The sequence below is a fragment of the Vitis vinifera genome, chromosome 9 (genome assembly GCF_030704535.1).
Source record: "Vitis vinifera cultivar Pinot Noir 40024 chromosome 9, ASM3070453v1".
NCBI classification, from domain to species: Eukaryota; Viridiplantae; Streptophyta; class Magnoliopsida; order Vitales; family Vitaceae; genus Vitis; species Vitis vinifera.
The window spans coordinates 80,412-89,623 of NC_081813.1; the positions used below are offsets into that span (position 1 = coordinate 80,412).

Here is a 9,212-nt window from a genome sequence, read left to right on the forward strand (position 1 = left end):
TGATTGATCGGAGATCCTAGAGGGAAGTTCAAGCCTAGTTGGAGCGGACCTTATTTCATCAGGGAGTTGACCCCAAAGGGCACGACATGGTTGATGGATCTAGATGGAAACCAATTCTCAAAGCCGACCAATGTAGATCAGCTAAAGCGGTACTATGTTTGAGATCATGGTCGTAGGATGGGTGACCGTCATTTCGGTTAGCCATATACCTTTTCACCCTTTTGATATATGGACTGTTGCTAGCCCATTAAGCCTCACATGTGCATTATAACATTTCTTTCTTATTGTCTTGCTCACATTTTTTTTTTTTTTTTTTGCACCGAGATAGGGGCCCTTTAGTGTAGGCATGCTTTGTTTAAGAGTTTCATGAGCCTTGGACCTATGGGCGCATTTTTCTCATTATATTTTCCTATCACTATACTACCACATTTCATCACATCTCATTGGTTGTGTTCTTCATCTCCTCTTTTTTATTCTATCTGCTATTTGTTCCACTTCATCTTTTCTCCATCCCGATTGGTGATCTTCTTCAGTTCATTACATGGAGGATAGTCACATTATTTCCATTCTCTATCCCATGGATATTGATCCACAAATCCTCAGTTTGATAAAGTCACCTCATCAGAGAGAGTTTATGTTACATTAGCATTTGAGAGTATGTTTGTCCATTTGTAACCTCATCTTTGGAGTTTCTTTGTTTACGTTCAAAGTATGCGCATTTGTATATATGTCAAAAATAAAAATAAAATAAAATAATGAAAAAAAATAATAATAATAATAATAATAAGCGCATGTGTGCAATATTCTCTTTCATTGAGCATGCATTATTGATGTTCGAGGGTCACTTTATTGAGTATGTTTGTTGATGGGAGTTCGTATGTAAGCTTTCTAAGACCCCTCATTCTTTGTATTCACTTTGTCGTATATTTTGAGAGTGAGTTGAGTGACCTTCTCTTAGGGGCTCTAGGTCATTGTCCATTCCATCATTACATTCATGATTGATGTTACTTCATTTCATGTTTGATTTGAGTGGATCATTACTCCTCTTTGCGTTTTTCATTTCACCATCATCTTCGTTTTTGCTTTTGATTTATCCTCTTTGTTTCACTCCTTGTTCTTTTATTACAACGACCCATTCCAGGTCTGATACTTTCTTTGCATCATCCTTACACATCTCATTATCAGTTCAATTGTCTTCATTGCTTTGTTATTGTTACCATATTCACATTAAGCACCCTCAAGTACATGGCTCACGAGTTTCTATACATGTTGCATTTTCATACATGAGGGCATGGGTTTTTTTTATCATTAGGTATTTGGGCCTAGTTTTCCTTCATTTCTTTCACCCTATCACCCTAGCCTACATTACGTCTTGTGTCTTAAGACTACCCTAAGGCCATGAGATCAGATGTCATTTTCGACAGCCCCTACTTGGACAGGTGTTTGAGATTTAGTTGATATTCAGATATCATCATACTTCTTCTTCTGGGATACGTCTCTTTGATGTTTGGATTTGATTCAATTGTGGACATGGATGACTAGGATTACACATTTGATGATGGATGATTTGATATTGTCTAATTTTTCGACCTATCACACATTCGATGCCATACTAGGGCATATTCCGTTTCGGTTGAGATTTATAAATCTTCATGGAGTTGCATGATCATACCCACTTACGAGATACACGTCAATACAATGACATGTTTGTTATCTTATCATGATCCTCCAATGGAGTTTCTCTTGAGTCATTCAGTCAGGCCCACACTTTTTGGCATTTAGATGTCATCATGCTTCTTCTTATGGGATACACCTCTTTGATTTATGGGTCCGATTCAATTATAGACGTGGATGACTAGGATTACATATTTGATGATAGATGGTTTGATGTCATCTGATTTTCTGACTTATCACACATCTGATTCCATAATGGGGCATATTTCTTTTTCAGTTGAGATTTGTAGATCTCCATTAATTTGCATGATCATTCTCATTTACGAGATACACATCAGGCTGATGATTCACTTTCACTTTGTCCCGATTCTCCAGTGGAGTCTTTTTTGAGTCATTCAGCCAGACTCATACTTTCTGATATTGTCGTGATTATTTGATGAAGTTATCTTAGGCGCATAGACTCTCATATCATCAATTCGATAGAGTACATGTCAAATCTCTTATACATCCCCATTGAGTTATTCTTGAGTCACCAAGATGAACTGAATGCTCTAGTTGCTATACTGGGGCATATTTCCCTTTTTTAGCTGTGGAGATGATTGTTTTCTCACAGACCTGTTACAGTCTTTATTACTCGGACGAGGGATATTTATTTGCATTACTAGTCACAATTTCGATGATTTTTTTTGTCGAGATGAGCCTTCAGCGGAGCACGACATTCAGGTTTTTATTGTCCCACTATCCATGACTCTTCAATAGATTGTTATGTTAAGGTCGTGGTAGTTACCCTAGCGAACTATTTTCTTAGGACTTAGTGGATCATTCCTTTGAGACGACGATGGATTCCTCCAGCAGAGTATTTCAAGTTAGAGGCGTTCAACTTATTGTGACTCTTTGTCAGGCATTGTGATTTAGTCAGATGGGTTGTGAGACTATATTTATAGTCAATTTGACTAATCCGACTCACTAGCGGAGCGTCTTTTGGGACTCATGAAGTCTCTTTCAGATCATTTCAGTAAACTGAGAGTTGTGGCAGCAAGCTATACTAGGGCATATTTCCCCCTCATCATTTCCTTACAGCTCGACGTTCAAAGCCATCACTTATTCTCAATTACAATGTTCAGAGTCGTTCTTTTTAGTTTGGCATTCAGATTCGTGGTTCATAGTATGGCGTTTAGAGCCACCATCTATTTTCAGTTTGGCGTTTTAGAGCCACCATCTCATTACAGCTCGGCGTTCAGAGTCACCATCTCTTCTCAGTTACGACGTTCAGAGTCGTTCTTCTCAGTTTGGCATTCAGAGCCTTGGTTCATATTATGGCATTCAGAGCCACCATCTCTTCTCAATTAGGACGTTCAAAGTCATTTTTTTCAGTTTGGCATTTAGAGTCGTGGTTCATAGTATGGCTTTTAGAGCCACCATCTCTTTACAGCTCGATGTTCAGAGCCACCATCTCTTCTCGTTTATGACGTTTAGAGTTGTTCTTTTCAGTTTGGCATTCAGAGTCGTGGTTCATAGTATGTCTTTTAGAGCCACCATCTCCTTACAGCTCGGCGTTTAAAGCCACCATCTTTTCTTAGTTATGATGTTCAAAGTCATCTTTCTCAGTTTGAAATTCAGAGCTATTAGTTCACAGTTTGGTGTTCAAAGCCATGATTCATAGTATGGCGTTCAGAATCACCATTTCTTCTCAATTATGGCGTTCAGAGCCACCATCTCTTTTCAATTTGGCATTCAGAGCCATCATTTCTTCTTAGTTATGGCATTCAGAGTCACAATTTTTTCCACAGTCATGGCATCTAGAGTCACTATCTTTTCACAGTTACAGTGTTCAAAGCCATCATCTCATCACGATCGGGCATTCATTGCCACATTTTCGGTGTTCAGAGCCACATTCCTAGCATTTAGAGCTGTCAGTTCAATTTGGGCATTCGGAGCCTCGTTTTTAGTATTCGATGTTATCAATTTTTTAGTTTGGCATTCAGAGCCATCATTGTTCAATATGACATTCAAAGCCATCATGTTTTTCTTCAGTTTGGCGTTCAGAGACTCATCTTCGGTTTGGTGTTTAGAGCCATATCTACAGTTTGGCATTCAGAGCCATTGTTTGTTTCTAGTTTGGCATTCAGAGCCATCACATCTACAGTTTGGCGTTCAGAGTCGTATCTTTAGTTTGGTGTTCAGAGTCGTTGTTTGTTTCTAATTTGGCATTCAGAGTCATCACATCTACAGTTTAACGTTCAAAGTTGTATCTTTAGTTTGACGTTCAGAGCCGTTGTTTGTTTCTAGTTCGGCATTCAGAGCCATCATATCTACATTTTGGTATTCAGAGTCGTATCTTTAGTTTGGTGTTCAAAGCCGTTGTTTGTTTCTAGTTCGGTATTCAAAGCCATCACATCTTCAATTTGGCATTCAGAGTCGCATCTCCAGTTTGGCATTCAAAGCCATATCTTCAGTTTGGCGTTCAGAGTCGTATCTTTAGTTTGGTGTTCAGAGCTATTGTTTGTCTTCAGTTTGACATTCAAATTCATTGTTCAGTTTGGCATTCAGAGTCATCATATCTTCTTCATTTTGGCATTCAGAGCCATTGTTCAGCTTGACATTCAGTTTCACCATCTTTCTATAGTTTTGGCGTTCAGAGCCGTTGTGCATACTCATTCAGGTATTTTGAGTCACCATTTTCCCTCCCTTTTGGCGTTCAGAGTCATTTCTCCTCATCCTTGTCATTCAGAGTCATAGCCCTTAACATTCATATTCACTGGCATTGCACATCTTGCCTTCATGGTTTTGCATTCGTCCTTATTTTCCTTACCACGTTACCTTGTGTTTATCATTTCTTCACCATGTTCTTCTAGACTTCCTCTTCCATTGCACATGACATAGTTCTTTGAGTTCGCAGCACATATTTCGGTCATATTGTTGGGCACCCTACACTTAGCATTCTCATGTAGTACGGATATAGTCGTTCCCTTGGGACGCATTCTTTCCTGTACTCCAAGGTGGTTCGATCGTTACTCATCTTTGATATTGATCTTTGAGTCACTTTTGGAGACGTCTTAAAGGGAGTCTGGAGCCTTAGTGCAACTTTAGAGGCACTTTGAGAGATTCACTTTTCATTTAGGATTTTAAAGCCTCTTTTGTTCTTCTGTTGGCCTGAACGAGTTCGTGTTTTATTAGTGTCCCTTTGAGGGTCTGTTTTGTTCTTCGGTAGAGTTCACTTCATTCCACTCACTATTCACACTTTTTTTCACTCTAGTGTTCATAATCCTTATACTCGTGAGCTCTACTGAAGAGGAGCATATTTGTAGACCCCTATTCTAGGCTTATTTTTTACAACTATTTGTTTTACCAGGTGGAAGGTTTTTAGAGGGCCACGTGTCACCTCAGGAGTGGTCATCAAACAATGGCATCTTGCCTGTTAAGAGAAGTGGTGGTTTTGCCAAAGAAGGAATCAGCTAGTGACACATGTGTGGGAATATTCTGAGACCGTTTTGAAGAAGTTTTAGAGAAAAAGAAAGAGAGCTGAGGTCGTTAGGAGGGAGTAAGGGATAGCTAAGAGAAAAAAGAAGTTAAAAAGGAATGAGAAGATGTGAGAGCTTTTACAAAGGAGTTGAGGATGAGAGGAGGTTTTTATTTTTCTAGGATTTAGGGGTTTTGAGTGAGAGCTAAGAAAATGTGTGAAATAGAAAGAGTGAACCAGTAGAATTTTAGCTTTAGTGAAAGTCATTCTAGAGAGAGTTATAGAGTAGAAAATGGCATTTGGAACAGCAAAGACAAGAAGCAAAATGGAGCAACAAGGAAGGAGAAGCAAAGAATCAACTCGCCATTCTTTTTCTCATCTGGGTATGATTACAACTTATTTTACATTTCCTGTTTTAGATTGTTCTCCCTTGTTTCCTGTTGGTTTTGGGTTCATCTTGGTGCATGAATGTGGACATTTGATATTATGCATATTTGTGAAATCTAAGACTTATTTTTATGCATTCTTATTGATTCTAGTCTAGCTCATTTGGCTCTGTTTATGAATAACTTGTGCACTCCTCTCTTCATGAACAACATGAATATGGATCCATCACTAAATCTAATTTTCAAATATCATGTTCTTGCTTCCCTTTTTTATTCCACCTATATCCAACCCGTTGATTTTTATGAAATGGAGTTATGTTCAATTGTATTATTTTTGTTTGTGTATGCTCTATTTTCTTTTTCTTCTTCCTCTATTTCTAGTATTTTTGGAGTGTTGGGTATCATGTTTAGGTTGGTCATCTGGATTGGGGTGCTTCTGAGAGAGCTCTGCATCAAAGTCTTTGGGAGACATTGTCCTATTGTCTATTTGGTGAGCTAAAGGTTATTAAGCCAAGGAAGGCATGAAGAAGGCTTGCTTCTAACAAGATACGATTTTGCTTCTCTTGACGATGATGACAGGAATAACACAGTTCAATGAAGAAATTCATTCCGATGTCATTTCCATTGTGATCAGATTTTGAAAAAGGACTCTTTCCATATTGGTGGTTGAAAGCTTCATTTTCAAGTATCCGAGTTCTTTGTAGAGAAGGAGCTTCATAACATGCTAAATCGCCAAGGTGTCTAGTAAATGGTTTGTGCTTATATGATACCTATGCACCTGGTTCCAGCTTTTCATGATTGATACCAGTTGAAAGATTTGATTCACCACTATTTGCTCTTTAGTTGCGTCTTGGGAAGGGTCGGAGAATTATGAATAGTGTTGAAGTGGTTAGAAATATGATTGATGTTGCAGATGGAGAATATGAAAGATATGGCCATTTCTTCCTCCTTTTTGGCCAAAGCTAAGATTGATTCATTACTTCGCAGGATTGATTCCATCATTGATGGATTTAAAGCTGATATCTCCAAAGGTAGACCAACCTATGAGCACGTACATGCTTGTTTTCACTCTTAGTGTGAAGTAGATGATTTGCTGCTAAAATAAGATAGACGATATGACGCCAAATGTGCTCTACAATAAGGCCTCGAATGCGACAATATGATAGAAAGGCCTACCAACTTTTACTAGTACAAAGGCCCAATTCTTCTTGAGGCCCTAAACATGATCAATAAGCCCTAGAGGTCCTCAAACAAGCCACTGCATCTTCCTCTACAGGATGTGTATGAGATTGTGGGATTGGAACTGTCCCAGTGGGACATGTAGAAATTGGTGCTTTAAAATCCAGCATGGTGGTGGCTTTTGGCCCCTCTGAACTGATAGTTGAATTCAGACCTGATGAGACATGCCAATCAGTCCCTCCTAGGGTCTACGCTTGGTGACAAATTAAGCTCCAACTTGAAAAATGTTGTTGTGAATGGTCTAAAATGTGGTTTTGTTGCATCTAGCTCCAAAGATTGATCCTACAAAGGAAATTGCCAGCTTCACCGCTCGGGTCATCATCATGGACTACCCTGGTTAGATCAGAAGTGGTTATGTTCCTGTTCTTAGCTGCAACTCCATCTACCATTTACATTCCCAATCCACCATACCCAGCATTATATCCATATCTTCATCTTCCATACCCATTAAACCCACTTCTCTCACTACCTCCTCTACTAATTCTACCACCAAACCCGATTCCCTCAATACCTTTCTCACTCATGTTTTCATTCATTTCCATATAAGTTTCTTTTCCCATTCTTTCCTAGATGCATGCATGGCCACCTTAGATACCTCATTTTCCAAACTCATTTCTTTCAATTCCTCTTCCATACCTTTCTATTCATCCTTTATGCGCAAACAACTTTTGCATTGCACAACCCTCCTCGATGGTTCCCACGCAACCATCCACCTATATTCGACCCTCTACCCGATCTCCTTATCACCTTTCCCATTCCCCTATCTGCATGATATGCACGACATTTTCTAGCATGGGCAGAAATTAATGGAAGACGCAAGGAAGCCTATTATGAAAATTGGTAAAATAAAGAAAACTTGGAAAAGTTGCAACAGGTTGAGATTCTTACCCAGTTTAGCTTCAAGTGGATGACGACTTTAGTCAGAACGTGAATTCAAAGGCCTTGTCGAATCCCAATTTCAACGAACTAAATATTCCTCATAGTGTCAAAAGGTTAGTTGCATTCGACAAGTATTGGGGGTTCCATTTCCATTCCCAACCTTAAGATAGCAAGTCATTTTTTTCACGATGGCTGGTCAAAGGAATAGTTATGGAAAGCGAGCCCATTCCCAATCTAATTATGGTGATAATGGAGTAAATAAGAGGAGAAATCCTGGTGATGATAGAAACCCATTTATCATTGAATCAGAGGATACTATATATCGGCATTTATGCCCTGGAAGAAAGATTGGAAGTATAATTGGGAGGGGAGGGGAGGGGAGGGGATATTGTCAAGCAACTGAGGGTAGATACTAAATCTAAGATTATAATTGGTGAGATAATGCCAGGATGGGAGGAACATGTGATCACTATCTACAACTCCAATGATGAGACCAATGCCTTTGACGATTCAGATACTTTTGTTTCTCCAGCGTAAGATGCTCTCTTTAGGGTGCATAACAAAGTTGTTTCAGAGGAGGTGCATGGTGAGGATTCTGAAGAAGCAAACCAAGTTACTGTTCGGCTTCTTGTGTCATTTAATCAAATAGGATGTGTTATTGGGAAAGGTGGACAAATAATTCAGAGTATACGCAGTGAAAGTGGTGCACAAATTCGCATTCTAAAGGATGATCACTTACCTTCTTGTTCATTGAGTTCCAATGAGCTTATTCAGATTTCTAAAGAACCCTCCATTGTTAGGAAGATTCTTTATCAAATTGCATCTCGTCTTCATGACAATCCATCCCGATCCCAACACTTGTTTGTTTATGTTGTGCCAATTGGATACTCATCTAGTGGTTCGCTCATGGGTCTAACTTCTGGTGCTCCAATCATGGGTCTAGCTCCATTGGTTGGTACTTATGGAGGGTACAGAGGTGACAGTGGAGACTAGTCACACTCCCTTTACTCAACTCCACGAGATGAGGCATCTTCAAAGGAATTTTCTCTTTGTTTGGTTTGTCCTATTGGAAACATTGGTGGTATGATTGGGAAAGGTGATGTCATCATAAATCAGATCAGGCAGGAGTTTGGGGCAACTATAAAAGTTGATAGTACTTCAGTTGTTGAAGCAAATGATTGCTTAGTAACTATTTCAGCAAAAGAGAGACTTCACTTGTTCAAAGTAAACTTACTAGAAGAAAGTTCCCTTGATTCTATAGTGGAAAGGCTTGTTAGTATTTTTCATTCAACCTTCATTTTCTTTCATGCAATCACCAACCTCATAGTGTAGTACCAATTGCACCCCGGGCACACGTGTATGATTCCAGTTTGCATGGCCACCCTTCCAAGCCCATTTTCAAAGCCCATGTGTTTCTTTCCTTTACCTTCAAAACTGATTTTTGAAAATCCAGTTTCCAAATAATTTAACTCACAACTCTTCATTCTTCTTTAGAGTTTAGGTTCACCAAAAATCTCATTTTTCAATAAAATTTGCTACCATTTTCTTTTCGGCAAGCATCATTTCACATTTTC

The 9,212-nt window shown here is 39.0% G+C and overlaps 1 pseudogene; it reads left to right on the forward strand.

Moving 5' to 3' along the window:
* Positions 1 to 4,656: 4,656 nt before the first annotated feature.
* LOC109123124 (RNA-binding KH domain-containing protein RCF3-like) lies at positions 4,657 to 9,212 on the forward strand (annotated as a pseudogene).